The 21,381-nt window shown below is 47.2% G+C and overlaps 1 pseudogene across 1 annotated transcript; it reads left to right on the top strand.

Moving 5' to 3' along the window:
• Positions 1-779: 779 nt before the first annotated feature.
• LOC311113828 (tripartite motif-containing protein 16-like) lies at positions 780-20,342 on the top strand (annotated as a pseudogene). Its single transcript has 6 exons — positions 780-1,417; positions 1,839-1,934; positions 18,740-18,973; positions 19,106-19,265; positions 19,391-19,450; positions 19,687-20,342. The product of its transcript is annotated as a tripartite motif-containing protein 16-like (transcript).
• Positions 20,343-21,381: the final 1,039 nt, after the last annotated feature.

Genomic DNA, 21,381 nt, shown 5'->3' with positions numbered 1-21,381 from the left:
CATACAGTATAGAACACCATCTAGAAGACGTAGACATATCATTACATAGAGTATATCATAGATTACATGTATAAATCCTTCCTTTATATTTCCTGTAACACTTTCCATTACAGTAGCCTTATTACTGGCTAGGGTTACTGCTGCTAGTACAGTGTAAGAATGAGGCATCACAGTACTTTTACACCACTGTACTAACAGGAATAATTACACACCAATAAACACACTGTAATGTAAAGTGTTACATCATTCTCAATGATCAGTCAATACATACGGTATTCATTTCAGCTACAGTACATTGTATCCATTTCAAGTCCCCCCTCCCCCATTGTAGCTAATTATCTATAACACATTGTACAGTTTTACAACCACGTATTAGTTATTATGGATGGTTATAGTTAGTGTCATAGCACATAAGTTTAAGGCATTACACAATTCATTAAAAGCATTATACATATGTACTTCATAGAAACTGTTACCCTTTATATATTCTAACCACTCTATTTAATTTATTCCATATTAAGGGCCCTAACCTAGGAACACAAATCTTTGTCTCTATTAACATTGTGGACAGTTCTCTCTTTCTCTCTCTCTCTCTCTCTCTCTCTCTCTCTCTCTCTCTCTCTCTCTCTCTCTCTCTCTCTCTCTCTCTCTCTCTCTCTCTCTCTCTCTCTCTCTCTGTCTCTCTCTCTCTCTCTCCCTCTAACCCCACCCCTCTGGCAGAACCAGGAAGTCCCTCCTCTCCACAAACTCTCTTCTGTGGAGACAAAACTTATCTGATTCTCTGTGTCGTCTGTCTGTGTGAGAGTGAACAACCGTCCAAATGGCTCAGCAGGGAGTTTTGCTGGACCAGGACCAGTTCTGTTGTTCTGTCTGTCTGGATCTACTGAAGGAACCAGTCACCATCCACTGTGGACACAGTTACTGTAGAAGCTGTATTGAGGACTGCTGGGATCAGGATGTTCTGAAAGGTGTCTATAGCTGTCCTCAGTGCAGACAGACCTTCACTCCAAGGCCTACTCTGAGGAAAAATAACATGTTGGCTGAAGTGGTGGAGAAACTGAAGAAGACAGGACTCCAGGCTGCTCCCCCTCCTGCTCTGTGCTATGCTGGACCTGGAGATGTGGCGTGTGATGTCTGCACTGGGACCAGAAAGCAGAAAGCCCTCATGTCCTGTCTGGTGTGTCTGGCCTCTTACTGTGAGACTCACCTCCAATCTCACTATGAATCTCCTGCTTTCAAGAAGCACAAGCTGGTCAAAGCCACCGCACAACTACAGGAGAAGATCTGCTCTCATCATGACAAACGGCTGGAGGTTTACTGTCGTACCGATCAGCAGTGTATCTGTTATCTGTGTACAATGGATGAACATAAAGGCCATGATACAGTGTCAGCTGCAGCAGAGAGGACTGAGAAACAGGTAAGACCAGAACTACTTGTTGATGACTGTCTAATAAACAAATAATAATTACAGAAGGAACTAAGGCTGTTTGAATATGAGATCATACAAATGAAATCAATCCACGGCAGAACAAATATGAACACAAACCTTGAGTATATTGGGTTTGCTCCAAATGTTTCACAATTTTCTAAAGTCATACAACATTATCATATTCTGAATGCCCTTTTATGAGTCCAAAGTTCAGCCTCAACCCCTTGATACATGTACGCCTACCATAAAACTATAATCATTCACATAACAACATAATAATATAATTTCACACAGACTCTTCCTCAACATTTTAATCCCTATCTTCTATGGGCCCTATGTCACATTACTATACTATTGATCTAGTGGACAAATAAAGCTTGATAGCTCATTGAAGAGTGATTCTCCACAGAAGCAGCTGGGGATGAGTCAGCAGAAGGTCCAGCAGAGATTCCAGGAGAGAGAGAAGGAGCTGAAGGAGCTCCAACAGGCTGTGGAGTCTCTCAAGGTGAGTATTGTTGACCAGAGGAGACACACCATTTCACTTCTCTCCTCCTGTCAGAGAGAGGGAGAGAGACAGGCCTCTATCTAATCCCACTGACCCCACTGTTGGAAACCGGACCCCTTTCAGAGAACACACGGCTTAATGTAACTGACGGGATATGAACCCGGGTCTACTGCGGGAGAAACCAACATCTTGGGGGTTCGATCCCCGGGACCACCCATACGTAAAAATGTGTGCACACATGACTGTAAGTCGCTTTGGATAAAAGCATTTGCCAAGTGGCATATTATATATTATTATGTTACACAAGAGTAGATTCCCTACTGGGCCGACACTGATTTTAAAGTCACAAGTGGGGCTACCTCATCACATAACCATGAGTAACCATGAGTGACTCATGTCCGCTATACATTAACAGAGCTCTCTCTCTCTCTCACTCTCTCTCAATTCAATTAATTGGGCTTTATTGACATGGGAAACATGTTACATTACCAAAGCAGGTTAAATAAATAATAAACGAAAGTGAAATCAATGATCAGAAATTAACAGTAAATGTTACACTCACAAACGTTTCGAAGTAATAGAGACATTTCAAATGTTATAATTCAAGTGAAAACAGAGTGAGTCAGACCGAGTTCTGGAGGTGAAATGTAAATGAATGAGGGAGAGTTAAGTGAGGTAGAAGGTGTGGTGAAGAGCTCAGAACCAGAGCCTGGTTCAATGGACATGATAAAGAAGAATCTGGTGCAGTAGGAGTTACATTGTTGTAGAAAGTGGATCCATACCTTTTGGCAGATTCATTTGTGGTTTCAGGGTGGGTGGGAAAGGAGTTGGGTGCAGTTGAATCAGTGAAGGTAACCTGTAGTGGACTTGTGATATTTGTTTGTGTTTCTTCTGACCAGAGGGAGTGGGCGCTCCGTGTCATGCAACTTGGGTCAAGATCTGTTTCTTGCTTTGCTCTTAGGAACAGGGCACCATTGAAAGGAGTGATTTCTGGGGTAGCGTTAAGTGTAGAAGTGGAGCAATTAAGGTTGAAGACTGCTGGTGTTTGTGATTCCCGTCGTTTGGTGCAACGCAGACCCGGTGGTGAGCGTGGTGAAACAGAGGAGTCACTGTCAGCCCTTTTGAGTTTTGAGTCTTTACCCAATAAAGTCATCGTAGGATATATCAGTTATCCTGTTAGAGCTTTTGTGCCGAATCCACTGCACTGATTCAGGTGCAGTGTTTATGATCATGTTGCAGCAGTTTGTAGGAGGGAGATTCCAAGAAGTGAGAAGTGTGCAGGAGGGCATGGGATAGAGGATTGTGTAGTTTCGGTGGATAAAGTTGTGTGTGTCAACTGTTGGGATGCCCATGTTGCTGGGGATCGGAAGTGTCCGGTGCGAGAGAGAAAGGTTGAGGTGGCTAGAGTCAGAGTAGTGCAGAAGGTGTCGTATGCTGAGACAGTGAAGAAAGTAGAGGAGGATGGGTCAAGGGTGAGAGATCCTGAGAGGATCCCTGTGAGTAGTAGATCTGTGCCAGCACAGAGGGATAGGCCAACGAGTGATATATGCTTCAGTAAAGTTAGCTTCTTAGCGTTCATAGCAATGGTTATCAACTGTACCGCAGAAATGGAACGTAAATCACAGAAAATTGATGTTGTGGTGGCAGCTGCAGAGAAGTATTTGGCCATACAAGATTTGACTTCAGAAGAGTTACAGGGTGTGTTGAGTGGTGGTGTCCCGTCCTCCCAGGCCGTTGGCATGGTGCAGGAGCAAATAGGGTCAAATTAGAGGAATGGGGTACTGGGTATTTAATGTGTAGGGTTAGTTGGAAGGGTGTTTTTTTTTAATTATTATAGTTTCCCCTTTTCCCATGTTGTATCACCAAGTAAAATGGATTTATATTATAGTCCAGTAGGGGCGGTAATGCAACATATTGGATACCAACCGCCGTTGAACTCCAAAGAAGAAGACATTTTAAATTACGCTATGTACAGTGTTGTAACGATGACTCTGTCTCTCTCATTCCATCACTTTTGCAGTAGTTGGTTGTGTGGGGTGCTGACAGACAATCATTGATGGATATTTATAGAGCTCTTATCAGGACGACAATTGATTATGAGTGTATATTTTATGGAACAGCAGCAAAGACATAATCCAGTATATAGCTTTAAGGATATGTATTGGTGCATTTAAGTCAACATCTGTATGTGCCTTTCTGGTGGAGGCAGGTGAGATGCCTTTGGATATACAGCGTAAAAAATTGTCATCATCTTATTGGGTTGAAAGGCTGTGAGGTTGAGCATCCCACTGCTACTGTTCTAGATGACTGTTGGGAATATACTAGTAGACAAGGCAGTGGTTTTGGTTGGACAGTTGGAAAGCTTGCTGATGAGAGTGGTTTGAGGGAGTTGGAGGTTGGCCCTTCTGTGGTGATAGGGGATGTTCCTCCATGGTTACTCCCAGACCCTGTTGTTGATCTAACCTTGGTAGAGAAAAGGAAAGATTGGTCAGAAGTCAGTGATATAGTGAAACTGGTTGACAATTACATTGGTAAAAGTTTTTATGCGTTTTTAATGCTTTTCACAGATGGATCCAAGGACCCAGATAGTGGGCTCACAGGAGCAGGCGTTTACGTTCCTGAATTTGATGTGCAGATATGTAGAAGACTAACAGATGAACTGTCAGTATACTCAGTTGAACTGTTGGCGATAATAGTTGCCCTCCAGTGGGTGGAGGACGTCCAACCCGTTAGAATTATAGTATGCTCAGATTCTCTATCTGTATTGAATAGTTTATCATCTGGTAAATCTAATAGGAGTGACCTGCTATTGGAGGTATTCATGTTATTATGGAGAATTGAGAGAATGGGTTTAGTAGTGAGATCCAGCATTTATATGCCCTCCAAAGAAAGGTCGGTGGACCAAGATTCAAAGGTCAGATTAGAAAGGAAGAGATGGTGTTTTCTTGATTGTGCTTAGAACATTGTACATTGATCTCGTCATTACATCTGGTTGGCAAGCATGTGAATGGTTTGTGTCTGGAAGGTATGGTCGATGAAACGGTGGAACATGTGTTGTTATATTGTTGTAAGTATGTTGAAGAGAGGGAAAGATTGAAGTGTAGGGTCATTGAGGTTGGACGGTGTTGGGGGGGTTTGGAAGGGATTTTGAGGATGGGGGAGGGTCTATTAGAAGTTAGTAGGGCTCTTCTTTATTTTCTCAGAAGTACTGAGTTAGGTAGGATTTAGAAATGTTGGAAACCGTGATTGACCACACACTCCAGCACAGTAGGTGGCGGCATGCACCTATAACGTTGGTTTGTGGACCGCCATTATATCATAGAAGAAGAAGTTGGTTGTGTGAGAGATTTGTGGTTCTATATCGTGGAGCTCCGCCCCATTGGGGAGCTCTGCTCCTAGTGGTTTACCCTCTGCCCTAAGGCAGCAACAGCCTGAGACAAAATTATGCACACACCTGCAGCCAATAGGAGTACAGGTGTCTCTATAAGAGGGGATGCCTCCCCTCAATCAGCCTCCCTTTATCTTCAGCGACTGGACTAGACTGAAGAAGCCAAGAAGAGACGAAGAAAAGAAGACTCAGGAAGAACCCGCCGTCGATGAGCCAGCCATCGGCGTCTTCTAAAATGAGCACTCCTGGAGATTTTCCACCCCCAAAAGCCCTTTTCAGGGCTCAGTGCCGATGCACCTCCATGGCATCTACGGACCCCCACGACCTCTGTTTCGTGTGTTTGGGGCCGCAGCATGCCAAGGACGGGACCGACAATCCCCCTAATTGTTCCTCCTGCGCCCTCCTTCCTATGAAGGAGAGGAAGCAGCGTTGGGCATCCCTTTAGAGGATGTGCTGTCTCTACTCGCCTCTGCTTCAGAGGCGTCGTCGGACAGTGCAGACTGAGGATGACAAGGAGAGAGACGCAGAGATGGATGTTCCAATGGAACATTCCGACCCTCTGACGCCAACCTTCAAGACCCCCTTCCCTTTGGGGAGTAAGAGGTCTTATGGCTCCTTGGGCGAAGACGACACAGGCTCTGACACGTCAGTAGCCCTGTCCTTCGCAGCGGCCTCTCTGCGTTCAGACTTCCCTGGACTCATTGAGAGAGCCGCTAATCGACTGGAGATAGCGCTGCCCCCTGTTCCCCCCCCTGTGGAGGTTGATATGATGGAGGGCGGCCCTTACTCTCGACCAAGAAAGGCAGCGGAGCCACTGGCTCCTGCTATGCCTTCTCTTGGTAAGTATGTCGAGGGCTCGTGGGAAGCACCCCTGGCGGCGCGTTCGCCGGCCAGGGTGTACTCCCCATTCATGAGAGTGGCTGGACATGAGTGGGCTGCCAAGGGAATCCCTAGACTCGAGAGCGCCATGGCGGCGTATCTAGTGCCGGGTTCGAGTCTCTGGGCGGCCTCCAAGAAAGCCACCTTGCCAGTGCAGAAGGACAGACTCACAGCATAGCTGGCTGAGAAGTCTTTCACGCTGGGAGCCCAAGCTGTGTCAGCAGCAAATAACATTGCTCTCCTCGCGGCCTCCCTATCCCGTCTAATAACGGGAAGGTCTGAGTTGACCAGCGAGGAGGTTGAAGAGGCGTCCAGGATTTCTGGCACTATTCTTCATCTGACACAAGCGTCGGCGATATGCGCAGGCCGGGCCATGGCCACTTCGGTGGTCATGGAACGTCACCTCTGGCTGTCTATGACGGCCATGAAGGAGACGGACAGAGCCTCGCTGCTGAACGCTCCCCTCTCTAGCGAAGGCCTCTTTGGGGTCGCCGTTAAAGAGGCGACGGAGCGATTCGCTAAGCTTGACGAGTATAGGAAGCACCTGGATAGACACCTGCCATTGGCAAGGAAGCCTAGCCAGGCGCCTGCTAACCCACCACCCTCTAACGCCCCCAGTAGAACTACAGGGGGACGACGGGCCAGGCGACAGACGCCGACCACTGACAGCAGGCGAGCGGGCTCGGCCCCCCCAGCGGCGACAGTGGTTGCGACGATTCCGCCGGCGAGAGAGTTCGTCATGAAACCGTCCTGGCAGCACCAGAAGGGCAGCCAGAAAAGACGACGCCCATGACGGGACGAGGGGAAGAGGACGGATGACGGCTCGGCGCTGGACGCAATAGAGCCCACTGTTCCCCCCCCACCCCATTGTTCAGGGCGTGGAGGGAAATGATTGTTCATGTTTGAATAAGAGTTGGCTCCTACTGACATTGTCACAAAAGAGCCCCTATTCCATGACACGTTGCAAAACGTTCAGAGTACTTCACGCCTCATGATTTTCTCCCACCATCCTGAGTGTAGCTCAACCCACCGAAGGTGCGTAGTTGAACACACACAGGAGAGGAAGGAGAAAAGGGCAGCAAGGCGTAGCCTTAGCTCACTAAATAAATACCTTACACTACAGACTCCTAGGAGCACTGTAGTAAAGGTCTCACATAGCAGGCAGCTGTCTCAGTCTAAGTATGGCATGAAGACGCAGCCGCTAGCTGGGAATGACGCTTTGCCTCAGGCTAATGCCTCAGTCAGCGCAGTTCAGACCCGTGCGACGTTCACAGAGGGCCGAAATACTAGAGTTACAGGTGTAACCTATGTATTGGCGCCCCCGGTTAATTCAGAACGTAACAATACCCACTACTCTGAGTACAGCTCACCACACCTAGAGTGTGCAGTTGAGCAATCTCATGAGACTAGTGAAAAATAGGTATTGTGGCGCCACCTTGTGGTACCAGTTAGAGACCACACTTTCCAGACTATTATGAGTACTGTAGTGGACGGCTCTCATGGCAAGCAGCAGTCTCGGTCAGACAATGACATGACGACGCAATTGCTATCCGGGGAAGGCGCTCTGTCTCAGGTTAATACCTCAGTCAGTGCAGCTCAAATCCGTGCTACGTTCACGGAGGGCCGGAATACTAGAGTTACAGACGTAACTGACGTATCAAGGCCTCCGATTCTCTCAGAAAGTGCTGATTTTTCCTTACCCTTTCGAAGGGGGCCCGCCTTGGGCTATTCCACCAACCCAGTGCTGGGGAATAGCGGCGGCGAGGGCCATAGAGGAATACAGGTCCTTCCTACTGAATGCACCACAGCTTCGTGCGCGCCCGCTTTCTCTGCATTGCTGGCAGTGGCAGCGAAGCTGTACCCTCTCACGCTGGCTAGAACAGACGTTGCAGAAGGGTTATGCCCTCCAATTCCATCGAACCCCACCCCCGTTCAGGGGAGTGGTAGAGACGGTGATGAAAACGCCGGAAAAAGTGGCCGCTCTGATGTCAGAGATTACGGAACTTTTGGCGAAGGAGGCGGTCACAGTAGTTCCCCGGGAGCAAAGGAACAAGGGGCTATATTCGCCCTACTTCCTAGTGCCCAAAAAGACGGGGGGAGTGAGGCCGATTTTGGATTTACGCATTCTCAACGAGAGCATAACCAAACTGCCCTTCCGAATGCTGACGACAAAACGTCTACTGGAATGTGTCCAGAAAGGAGACTTTTGTACAAGCATAGACCTAAAGGATGCGTACTTTCATGTGCCGATACAATCGCGTCACATGAAGTTTCTGCGGTTCGCCTTTCAAGGGGTGGCGTACGAGTTCACGAGGATGCCATTCGGGTACGCCCTGGCACCTCGAACGTTTTCCAAATGTGTGGAGGCGGCATTGGAACCGTTGCGTCGTCAGGGGATTTGGCTATTAGCCTACCTAGACGACCTGCTGGTTCTCGCCCCGTCAGCAGAGCTGGCGTTCACTCACACGACACAGACAGTGATGCATCTCACACGTCTGGGGTTCGCTGTGAATTGGAAAAAGAGCGCGCCCTGGCCCAGTCATCAGATTGTCTACCTGGGGTTACAGCTAGACACTGTAATGATGAGGGCTCGAATTTCGGACCCTCAAAGGGTAGCATTGTTGCTAGCCCTGAGGAAGTGTCGTCCGAATCACACGGTGACGGTGCTGTCGATCATGTCACTTTTGGGTCTCATGTCGTCAGCCCACTCTGTGGTTCCGCTGGGACTTCTGCACATGCGCAGAATACAGCGATGGTTCGCCCAACTAAGACTAGACCCAGTGCGTCAACGTCATCGGTTGGTGGTGGTCCCTCTCTCGCTAAGAGCAGACCTGGACTATTGGAGGAATCCGAGCGTTCTCACGCACGGAGTCCCGATGGGCAAGGTGTCATCCTACATTCCAGTGTTCACAGATGCTTCTCTGACTGGATGGGGAGGGACATGTCAGACTCAAGCGATAGGAGGTGTGTGGCCTCAATCGAGCCGTCACATAAACCTCTTGGAGTTGGAAACGGTTCGACTGGTTCTGACCCACTTCACGTCTACCCTTCGGGGTCGCGATGTGCTGGTCTGGTCAGACAACCGGACCACAGTAGCTCACATAAATCGGCAGGGAGGAGTCAGGTCTCCTGTTCTCCACCGGGCGGCAGAGGAATTGTGGCTGTGGGCTCACAAGCACCTTCGCTCGTTGAGAGCAGCACATATTATGGGCTACTTGAACGTAGGAGAAGACCTCATGTCAAGAGGGGGTCCTCGAGTGTCTGCATCCGGACATTGTTCTCCAAATTTGGGAAAAGTTTGGGAGAGCCGAGGTGGATCTATTCGCGTCACGCGTGAACGCGCAATGTCCCCTATGGTTCTCTCTGAGGGAACAGGACAAACCACCACTGGGAAGAGACGCATTCGCGCACTACCCGTGGCCGAGAGTTCTTCTGTATGCATTCCCTCCGCTGTCTTGCATTCTCCCACTGCTAGCCAGGGTGAGATCAGGAGGGCTGCCAATAATATTGATAGCCCCCGAACGACCAGGGGCTCCGTGGTTTGCGGAGATGAGTCAGATGTTGATTGTGCCACCTTGGCCAATTCCACATCGACGGGACGCGTTGACCCAGGCGGGGGGCTCGATAGGGCGGTTGCCCATAATCGGCCAACCACTGAAGGCTTGGTTCCTGAATGGGACAGGTTGAGGCACCGTGGGTTATCTGATGCAGTGATCAGAACCATACAGGGTGCACGAGCCGGTTCCACTTCTAGGATGTATACCAGCAGATGGAACGTTTTTTCACGATGGTGTGACACACAGGGTGTGGACCCCATGAGCTGTCAGGTTGAGAGTGTGCTCTCTTTTCTGCAGTTTATGTTTGATAGGCAGAAATCGCCCTCCACCATTAGAGTGTTTGCAGCGGCGATTTCAGCTGGTCATGAGGGTTTTGGCGGAACGAACGTGTTTAGCCACCCTCTAGTGAAACGTTTCTTATTGGGAACGCGGCGGCTTAGGCCAATGCCTAGAGCTACGCTGCCCCAGTGGGATTTGGCTTTGGTACTCGAGGCGCTATGTAAGTTGCCGTTCGAGCCATTGAATCAAATACCCCTTAAGATGCTGTCTATCAAGACGGCACTGTTGCTCGCTTTGACTACCGCTAAGCGTGTCAGTGATTTGTGTGCTCTGTCGATGAGACCCGACTGCCTTGCCATTAATGGCGATCTGAGCAGAGCGGTGTTACGTCCTAACCCGGCTTTTGTGCCGAAGGTTATTAGCAGTTCATATAGATCACAGACCGTGGAGTTGTGGGCTTTTCTCCCCCTCCTCATAGGGAGAGGAGTGAGGAAAAGCTTCATTGCTTGTGCCCAGTGCGCGCTTTGGCGTGCTACGTTGAGCGCACAGCAGCGATTAGGTCATCGCCTCAGCTGTTTGTGTGTCACGGTGCGGCTGCACTAGGTAGACCACTTTCAAAACAGCGATTGTCTCATTGGATTTGTGAAGGCATTGAGACAGCTTACGAGGCAGCGGGGCGACAATTGCCTCAGGGTATCAGAGCTCACTCCACTCGTGGAGTAGCAGCTTCTACTGCCCTTTTCAGAGGAACAGGGGTAGAGGATATTTGTAGAGCAGCGTCATGGTCGACGCCGTCTCCATTTATCCGTTTCTATCTCTTATATATGTCTTCTAACTCTTTGGCTCGATCTGTACTCAGCGTGGCTGAAGGGAGATCTTGAGCAAGAAAGAGAGGAAAAGCAGGACTGTGGACACAGGTTTCCATCAGGTCTGCTTTGGTTAGGAAGACGTGTTTTTGATAGATATGCTTTCTAACTCTTTGGCTCGGTCTGTACTCAGCATAGCTGAAGGAAGATCTTGAGCTAGGAGGAGAGGAAAAAGCAGGACTATGGACACAGGTTTCCATCAGGTCCGCTTTGGATAGGAAAGCATATCTTGTGGCATGACTCCTGACTGACAGGTTCAGCACAGTAGAGGCATGTATTGATTTGACAGAATGTGAGGTCATCTATCTGCTTGTTCAGTTTAGTATGACCCATGTTTTGTTCCTGCCCACTAATCTTTGGGATCCATTGAGTGAGTGAGGCGGTCTACCGTGTACACAATGTAGAGTGACACTTGGTGTCATTCCATTAGTGGTCGGTAGTGTTTTCACAGGATATTGAGGCACATCTATCTGCTAGTACAGATTAGTATGGCTTCTATTCTGGTGATCTGCCCACTAGTCATTGGCATTGCCATTGGACTAGGTGGGGCGGGTCTTTAATCGATGATGCGGTATATTGTGACGCCCGTATGGGTTTTTAGTTGCAGTACTGCGGGAATTGGTTGCAGCCATTGCTAGACCTGACCTTTTCATTTTTAATGGGAAGTGTTAGGCTCGGCAGGGAGTACATTTTGGAGCGCTATGCTCCGCCTTAAACCACTAGGAGCAGAGCTCCCCTATGGGGCGGAGCTCCACGATATAGAACGATTAGTTACCGGAGTGTAACTCCAGTTCTATGAGTGGAGCGGAGCCCCATAGGACTTAAGGCCCTGCCGACCCTCTCTAGTCTCGCTGAAGATAAATATCTCGGGAGGCTGATTGAGGGGAGGCATCCCCTCTTATAGGGACACCTGTACTCCTATTGGCTGCAGGTGTGTGCATAATTTTGTCTCAGGCTGTTGCTGCCTTAGGGCAGAGGGTAAACCACTAGGAGCAGAGCTCCCCTATGGGGCTCCGCTCCACTCATAGAACTGGAGTTACACTCCGGTAACCAATCGTTCGTGAGGAGGGCTACTATTCTTTTTCTTTTGGTTCTTGCGTATTTTATGAATGAATTTTCTCATGGTGGAGGGTTTGTTTATTGGTTTCCACTGTTTATCGTTTAGAGTTGAGGGGGGATTAGGGGTAGTTTGTTAGGGCGGCGTGATGGCCTCAACCGAGTGGAGAAGAAACGCTGTCGCTTCGGGTGCGTTCCGGAGAAAGGTGTGGAGGAAGTTTTGCTCATGGTCGGCGAACAGGTTGGAGCGGAACATCTGCACTCTGCATCCAGAATGAACAAGGCGGTGGTTGTGTTAATAAAAATGTTGTCTTGTTGCGAGTGGGATTTTTGTGAGGGGTGTGTTGGTGCTGATTTCGCCTCTTTCGACAAGAGTTGTGGTGGCTAATCTGCCTCCATTTATTACTTACGAACAGACCGCAAGTAGTTGGTTAGTTTTGGTAATTTTGCAAGTGGTTTTCGTGTGCTCTCGGCTGGGTGCCAAGCGGAAACCGTTAAACATGTCTCTTTTCGTAGACAAGTGTTTGTTTCTTAACAAACGTCAAGGTTACACAGGGGAGGGGTGGAACGCAGGGTTTGCTAGCACAGATAGTTTTGGGTGTTTCTAGTGTGGGGATGTAGGGCATAATGTTAGTGCAGACAAGCGCGACCAGCAGGCAGCGGGGGCTAGGACTAGGCTGGACACAATACATTTTTAACGCCTTTTTCTAACAAAACTACTTAATTACATCCGCCATGGAGCCCAGTTTCATAATATTACCATATATCCCAGATGCTTGCCGTAGTTTAGAAATAATAGGGCATGTTTCACCCTGCCAGCTCCTATTAGTTGTATTGAGCTCTGTGGCACCAACTCGCCTAATGAAAGTTCTATTCCCAGCCCATTGTTCTGCGTCACAATGCCAGCTTCACTATTGTTGGTAATGAGACCAGCCCGTATTAACGTTGTAGCTTTACCTCAGGTAACTTATTATTAACAAGGTTATGACTACTTGGTGAGCAAACTCACTGTTCACCTGGGTACACCTTGTGGTGACCCACAGTGCTACGTATGGTTGGCGCATAGCAATCATACATTAAACATTTTCTGGTCACGGTTAATCATATTTTCTTTCAGAAAAAGGTGTATAACCTAAACAAAACGCATGTCGATCCTCTTTTTCAAGATGTGGCCGATTTAAACAGCCAGAAAAATTTTTTTCAATTAAGAAATAACCTTTTAAAAATTGTTTTTACATTTATTGTTTCTATATTACTGCTGGGTAATTTGATATGCGTCGAAATCTGTAAGTTCGTAAGCATTGAATTGAGCGAATGCTGCGCAGGTTCACTGAGTTGTAAACTAAATGGATAGGTGTAGCTCATTGATTTATAGATCTGACACAGTTGCTAACTCAGATAATGAGGCTAGCAAGTGTCGTGAATGAGGTATGTAGTACCCACAGAAGGCCACAGGGAGGAGCAAGAGAGCTATAAACCTATTATTTTTTTTTGTTGTTGCTTTAAATACCCTAAACCTAACAATCAATCAATCAAATGTGTTTATAAAGTCATTTTTACATCAGCAGATGTCACAAAGTGCTATACAGAAACTCTAACCCTACTTATAACCTATTTTAGCCTTAACTCAAACCCTAACCCTAATTCTAGAGTAGGGTAGCCTAGAACACTATTTTAGTAATAATTTTATGTTTGTAAATACCATTATAGTACTAAATAGCATTTATTGTTATTTTTTTAATAAAACCTATGTAACCTTTTATTAGTCATTTTATTATATGTATTATTGCAAGGCAGAACACTTGATAAACAACACATTTGTTTTATTTTTTAAATGTGGTTTGAACTGGGTGTGACATAGTAACCTCTATGTGAAAGTCCAGCAATTGGCATGTCATAGGTGGGGCAGGTTTGAGACTGATCTACAGAATTAATTAGAAAAATAAACTTCATTTCTCAGCTGCCTCACCAATGTCTTTACGTGAATTAATAACTTTTAATTGCTAAATGTTTCCAATAGATGGCTGCATAAGACCACAAAGCATCAGTTATAGGCTACAAGCATAAAATAGCAGGCAACCAAAGACTATGTCCTATGATTTTCTAAAAAGGTCAGTCATTACTTTACAGTTAGCTATATATCTCGTATTAGGCCTGTGTTGCCTTTGGGAGAGCAACAAAATATTAACTCTAGTAGGTATTGAACCCCGGCCAAATAATCCCTAGTCAGATGTGCTAACCTCAACCCTAGTAAAAATGCGTTATGACATCATCTTAATATCTCATATATTCCAGCCCACCAATAAATCATGCAACCATCGCGGTTAGAAAATGTACCTCAACATGCCCCTCGCTTGTGCTAGAAGGCAGAGTGCTCGCTGCCGCTGACGGCACAAGCTTTTTTCGGGGCTTGTTGAGTTGGCTATTTGTTCGAGAAGGCAGAGTGGCTCTGTGCTGGTTGATTTGACAATGAATGTACTAGAAAAATAAATTTTTGTCGACCAGAGGTGACTGAATTAATGTTTGCGCTTTTTAATAATCGTTATAGTAATGAGGTGTAATTTTAAAACATGAGCATAAAAACAGGTAATAATAAACATGAATCATCATTATATTACTTCACAGTAATGTGTTTTCAGTCCCTCTTGTGTTAGCAGTGTGGAAAGGGACAGTAAAAATTTCAGGCAGGAGTTTTCCTGTGAGGTGGAGTGGTGGTGTATCCAGGGAGAGAACTAAACTAATCTTCTGTAATGTCATTCGTGGTCTTATGCTGCCATCTATTGGAATTATTTAGCAACTGCAGTAGCACTGAATAAAGTGTATATCCTTACTAAGTGTATCCTTACTAAAGTAGTAATTACTCAAAATTGAGGTGTGGATGTTTACTTTCTACACCAGTTGTTATTTATAACTTATTTTTTTCTGTTTCGTCCTAAGAACAGATTGTGGTGGTAAAATAAAAAGGTAGACATTTTTTGGTGCCATTTAGGGAAAATTGAATTCTAAGGATCATTCCAGTCAGAAGAGGCTCAGTGATGGTTCGCTTCAATTAATTTGCTTTGGCCTCAGGCTAGTGTTCCAGCTCAGCCAATGTTCGTTGGCCGTTTTACAGCCTTCAGTGAATTTTGACTTGTTCTGTTGTCCAGCCTACTAGGACTCAGGGGACAGAGGCTGGGTCTAGCTCTGCTAGGGGGCAGGCTACTGGAGGGGGTACCAGGAGGGAGGAGAGTAGAGCAGGGTCAAGTGGTGGTGGTACCAGGAGGGAGGAGAGTAGAGCAGGGTCAAGTGGTGGTGGTACCTGGAAGGAGGAGAGTAGAGCAGGGTCAAGTGGTGGTGGTACCAGGAAGGAGGAGAGTAGAGCAGGGTCAAGTGGTGGTGGTACCAGGAAGGAGGAGAGTAGAGCAGGGTCAAGTGGTGGTGGTACCAGGAGGGAGGAGAGTAGAGCAGGGTCAAGTGGTGGTGCGCAGGCTGTAGAGAAAGCGGTGGTGGGGAGGGTTGCAGCTGGGCTACATGAGCTGAGGCAGGTTTCTGTAGTAACAGAGACTCCGGTGGGCGAAGGCTTGGTGGGCTCATCCCAGGAAATATTGCCTGTCATTGGGGAAGAGGCACTGATCAGGGGGGAAGTGCAGGGGGGCAGAGACTGGGGTGGAGGATGACAGTACCTTGCCAATGGAGGAGGAGGAAGAGGGGGGAGGTGAGTCTGCGGGAGCGGAGGACAAGGCGGTCTCATTTTCAGACGGCTCATCGCATCCAGAGCTGACAGCCAGTCAGGCTGAGGGCCCAGTATATATGGTGAGAGAACTTTCTAGGTTCCTGATGGAGACTAAAGGGGAAAAAGAAGGTTCTGATGGAGTCTTATTTGATTGATCCTGGAAGGTTCGTAAGGTCAGTACAACACGTGATGAAGAATGAGGGGTTTAGTGTCCTCTCACCCAGGAAGCGGTATAGGCTGAGAAAATGGGTCATGGGTTCTTAAGGGCATGTCTTCAGCATCTGCTTAAATTGATGTTTTTTTCTGGCATGGCGGCTTTATGGGCTTCTCTACTGGTTTCTGATTGTGGTGATTTCCCTCCCACCTCTTATGGAGATTTCACGGTTAGACTTCCTTAACATGAACGGCGGCAGAGACTGGGGGAATATGTCAAACAAAAACATTTAAACGTGATTTTTTTGCAAGAGACACACAGTGATGTGATTAATGAAGTGTATTGGAGGTCTGGTGTAAGGGGGCGCAGGTGCTGAGCCATGGCACAAATCTTAGTGCAGGGGTAGAAAAAGAGGTGTGTAAGGGTAGGTTGTTAGTGGTTAGAGCCAAAATCAATGACCTTGTCTTTGCTTTCCAAAATGTGTCTGCACCTAGTACAGGGCTCAGTTCTCTGTTTCACCAGGGCCCAGGCAGGTGTCCTATTGGAAATTCCATGTAAAGCTCTTCCAAGATGTCACTTTTTGCTCAAGCTTCCAAGGCTTTTGGGAGAGGTGGGGACAGCAGAAGGGGGAGTAACTTCTGTTGTGGGGGAGATGAGGGAGCCTGATGGGTGGCTAACTTCTGTTGTGGGGAGATGAGGGAGCCTGATGGGTGGGTAACTTCTGTTTTTGGGGAGATGAGGGAGCCTGATGGGTGGGTAACTTCTGCTGTGAGGAGATGAGGGAACCTGATGGGTGGGTAACTTCTGTTGTGGGGAGATGAGGGAGCCTGATGGGTGGGTAACTTCTGTTGTGGGGGAGATGAGGGAACCTGATGGGTGGGTAACTTCTGTTGTGGGGGAGATGAGGGAACCTGATGTGTGGGTAACTTCTGTTGTGGGGGAGATGAGGGAACCTGATGGGTGGGTAACTTCTGTTGTAGGGAGATGAGGCAGCGGCTGTGGAGTTGTACTCTGATTTATAGAGGGCATAACTCTGTGATCCTGGGTGTTCTCAGGTTCTGCTCACAGACCTTTCCAAACTCTCTCTGTCACAGAGAAATCAAATTGACATTTCCCTGGCCTTTCACAAACTCTCAGCTGCCGTCTCTCAGACGGTCTGCCTCAGATTTTTTTTTAAAAGGTCTGGGAAATTATTGGACAGGACGTGTGTTGCTACTGTACCCTACGGAGGTGGGCTGGAGGGAACCAGCATGTGCTCTGTTGAGGAGGGCTGGTGGTTTGGGGCTGGATCAGCAGCTCTTCATTAACATTTAACATTTAAGTCATTTAGCAGACGCTCTTATCCAGAGCGACTTACAAATTGGTGCATTCAACTTAGGATAGCCAGTGGGACAACTACATCTCGATCACAATAAGTACATTTCTTTAAACAAGTCAGTGCTAGCAGGTGAAATAAGTCAGGTGTTAGTTTAGACAAAAGACAGTGGTAGTAAAGGGGGGGTAGAAGGATAACTATTATACTATTGCAGGTATTCCTTAAAGAGGTGGGGTTTCAAGTGTCTCCGGAAGGTGGTCAGTGACTCCGCTTTCCTGGCGTCGTGGGGGAGCTTGTTCCACCATTGGGGTGCCAGAGCAGCGAATAGCTTTGACTGGGCTGAGCGGGAACTGTGCTTCATTAGAGGTAGGGGGGCTAGCAGGCCAGAGGTGGATGAACGTAGTGCCCTCGTTTGGGTGTAGGGTCTGATCAGAGCCTGAAGGTAAGGAGGTGCCGTTCCCCTTACAGCTCCGTTGGCAAGCACCATGGTTTTGTAGTAGATGCAAGCTTCAACTGGAAGCCAGTGGAGTGTGCGGAGGAGCGGGGTGACATGAGAGAACTTGGGAAGGTTGAACACCAGACGGGCTGCAGCGTTCTGGATAAGTTGCAGGGGTTTAATGGCACAGGCAGGGAGCCCAGCCAACAGCGAGTTGCAGTAATCCATACGGGAGATGACAAGTGCCTGGATTAGGACCTGTGCCGCTTTCTGTGTAAGGTAGGGTCGTACTCTGACTAGCAGACCTGCGGCTGCCGGGGGGTGGAAAACCCCCCAAGAGTCGGCACAGCAGGCGGGACTAACGTCTCTTAGGCTGCTGAAGAGAGTCATGGGGAGGTCCAGGAGGCTCTGCCTGACCCAGTGAGGAGGGGGCTGGAGCAGCCTGAGCAGGGGCCACCACCGTTTCCACCACTGCAAGTGACAGCAGAGACTGGGGACTGGCAGGAGAGTCCGGAGGACTTACTGACTTTTAACACTCTGAGCCTGGGGGAGTTTGAGGAGGTGGGGGGTAAGGTGCTGTACACCCTCAGTGTCAAGGTTAGACACATCAGGAGCTTAGCGGGAGTGAAGGGGCATCAGTGGCAGGGGGTTGTGGGGGCTGAGAGCATGGCAGGGTATAGGTGGAGGGTGCTCTATAAGCTCCCAGTGCTGGAAAGGTCAGGGGTCCTCCAGTGGAGGGTATTACATGGAGCCCTGGACACCAATAGCTGGTTGGCTCGGGTTGACCTGGGAGTTGGGGAGGGGTTTCCGTTTTCTGCAATGACAGACTGTTCATCATGTTTTTTCTGTGTTGCCAGGGTAATGCCATTACTGTTGACGCCTTAGGGTTAAGTTTGAGTTGTACAAATTGATCAACAGTGTGGAGATGTTTCAGGAGGAATGGGGGCTCAGGGGGGCTGTCTGTACGGCTGGAGAGGAGGGGTTGGATGGACGGTTGGAATGTGGTGCTGGATGGTGTATTGTACTGTGGTGTTGGGTACTGGATAATGTGATTGTGTAGAGGATGTGGTGTCACGCAATGTGCTTTTAGGGGTGGGGGTGTTAGTGTAATGAGGATGGCTCATTAAAGTAATACAAGTCAGTCTCACTCTCTCTCTTAACAGAGCTCTGCACAGGCAGCAGTGGTGGACAGTGATAAGATCTTTACTGAGCTGATCCGCTCCATTGAGAGAAGGCGCTCTGAGGTGAAGGAGCTGATCAGAGCCCAAGAGAAGGCTCAAGTGAGTCAAGCTGAAGGACTCCTGGAGCAACTGGAGCAGGAGATAGCTGAGCTGAGGAAGAGAAGCACTGAGCTGGAGCAGCTCTCACACACAGAGGATCACATCCATTTCCTCCAGGTAACTCAACTGCCTTGATACATGTGATATGAAATTTAAACTCTCAATCATTTGGTTCTGCTCCCTCTCTCTCTCTCTCTCTCTCTCTCTCTCTCTCTCTCTCTCTCTCTCCCTCTCTTTCTCTCTCTCCAGAGTTATCAGTCTCTCTCCGGTACCAGTGTATCTTCAGACTTACCCAGCATCGTTGTCCGTCCTCTTCAGTACTTTGGAGATGTGAGTAAGACTGTGTCTGAACTGAGAGAGAAACTAGAAGACGTCCTTAAAGGAGAATAGACCAAGATCTCCACTACAGGTGTGTTGAAAATAATAAGAACATCAACTTTAGACCATTGAAAGTTCCCTACTAGTCATATACATGTGGAATATGGTATGATGATAACATTCCCTATCTCTGTTAATGTGTCTGTGTGTCTGTAGTGAATATAGTGGATGTTGTACTGCCTCCAGAGCCCAAGACCAGAGAACAGTTCTTACAATGTGAGTCTCTTTATTCTGAAGTAACTAACAGTCTCTTTTTACTGACACTCCTAACAATCCCTCTAGAAATATATAGCAATAGTAGATCTAAGCAAAGACTGGGTATCTATCTGACTCCTCATATTTCTCTGATTTGGTCTCTGCTGTGCTCTAATCACAGACAGGGTAGATACAGTATCTGTCTTAACGTATTGTTCTAACTCCCCTCATTGGTCTCTGCTCTGCTCTTCTCCCAGATTCCTGTCAGCTCACACTGGACCCAAACACAGCACACAAACGCCTCTCTCTGTCTGAAGGGAACAGAAAGGTGACCAATACAGGCCAAGTCCAACCATATCCTGTTCATCCAGACAGATTCACCAACTACAGTATGGTTCTGTGTAGAGAGGGTCTGTCTGGACACTGTTACTGGGAGGTGGAGTGGAGTGGGGAGGATGTTGATACAGCAGTCTCATATAAAGACATCAGCAGAACAGGGACAGATGGTCCATTTGGATACAATGACAAGTCCTGGAGTTTAGTGTGCTCTAGTGGTGGTTATAGGTTTAGACACAATAATGTTGGGACTAAAGTATCAGGCCCTCAGTCCTCCAGTGTAGGAGTGTACCTGGATCACAAGGCAGGTACTCTGTCCTTCTACAGTGTCTCTGATACAATGACCCTCCTCCACAGAGTCCAGACCACATTCACTCAGCCCCTCTATCCTGGGTTTTGGCTCTCTGGGACTGCTGAGCTGGTTAAACTGTAGTAGAGTCCACATAGATACTAGTCATGCTGGTGTAGTCTATAGCTGAGCTGGTTAAACTGTAGTAGGGTCCACATAGATACTAGTCATGCTGGTGGTGATGGTCCCCAGATATAATACTCTGTTTTTCTGTACAATTATTTTTGTCTGACTGATTTAAGTTTTAGTGTAATTAAAACTTAACATATTTTTATCAAATGCAATGTTTTAATTGGCTACATTTACATGAATCATGATGTTTGCTGTTAATGTATGTTGGTTGTCATTCAGAACCATTGATATGTTTTCTCAATTGGTTCTCTGTCTCAATGTAATTTTCCTCAGTTGCATGGAACAGGTAGTATTACTTACTTGCTAATTGAACTATATGGGCCGGTTTCCCGGACACAGATTAAGCCTAGTCCTAGACTAAAAAGCATGTTCAATGGAGATGTCCGGGAAACCGACCCTAAGTTTGGCATCTTTTATTCTCCCATACTGCTCAGTCAAGCAATATTAAACCTGTCCAGCAGGTGGTGGTATTAACCAAACAATAAAAACAGCAGATATCTTGACTTGCCACTCAGTATATCAGTAATGTTCAGAATTGTACTTTAATATCATTGGAGATTGATGGTCTTTTTAATCCACTATCTAGAGTCAGGAACAGATGAAGTTAGGTCTGCTACTGTTCAGTTATTAAATATGATTCATGGTGATGGGAAATAAAAAATACATCTAGTAGTAGTTTTCCTTTGCTATTTATTCCAAGGTGTGTCTTTAACTTGTAAATGGATTGTGTTGAAGCTGGCATGTGGTGTGGATGATAGAATAGAGTGAATAGAGGAGAGAAGAGAGGAGGAGAGGAGAACATAATATAGAAGACGGATAAGATAGAGAGAGAATTCATACCTAGGGGAATTACTGAATCTGGCCCAAATGACACCCTGTTCCCTACGTAGTGCACTAGGCTACTTCTGACCAGATCTAAAGTAGTGCACTACATAGGGAATAGGGTGGAGATTGGAGATTTGCTCACTGGCATTAGAATATTAGAACATCATACTGTAATGTTAGTGGTTGCCTCATTAGAATATTAGAACATCATACTGTAATGTTAGTGGTTGCCTCGTTAGAATATTAGAACATCATACTGTAATGTTAGTGGTTGCCACATTAGAATATTAGAACATCATACTGTAATGTT

The sequence above is a fragment of the Coregonus lavaretus genome, assembly GCF_964263955.1.
Source record: "Coregonus lavaretus genome assembly, contig: HAP1_SCAFFOLD_502, whole genome shotgun sequence".
In the NCBI taxonomy this organism is placed as follows: Eukaryota; Metazoa; Chordata; class Actinopteri; order Salmoniformes; family Salmonidae; genus Coregonus; species Coregonus lavaretus.
Note: the sequence above shows the minus strand (reverse complement) of the source record. Positions and strands in the feature narration are given on the sequence as shown.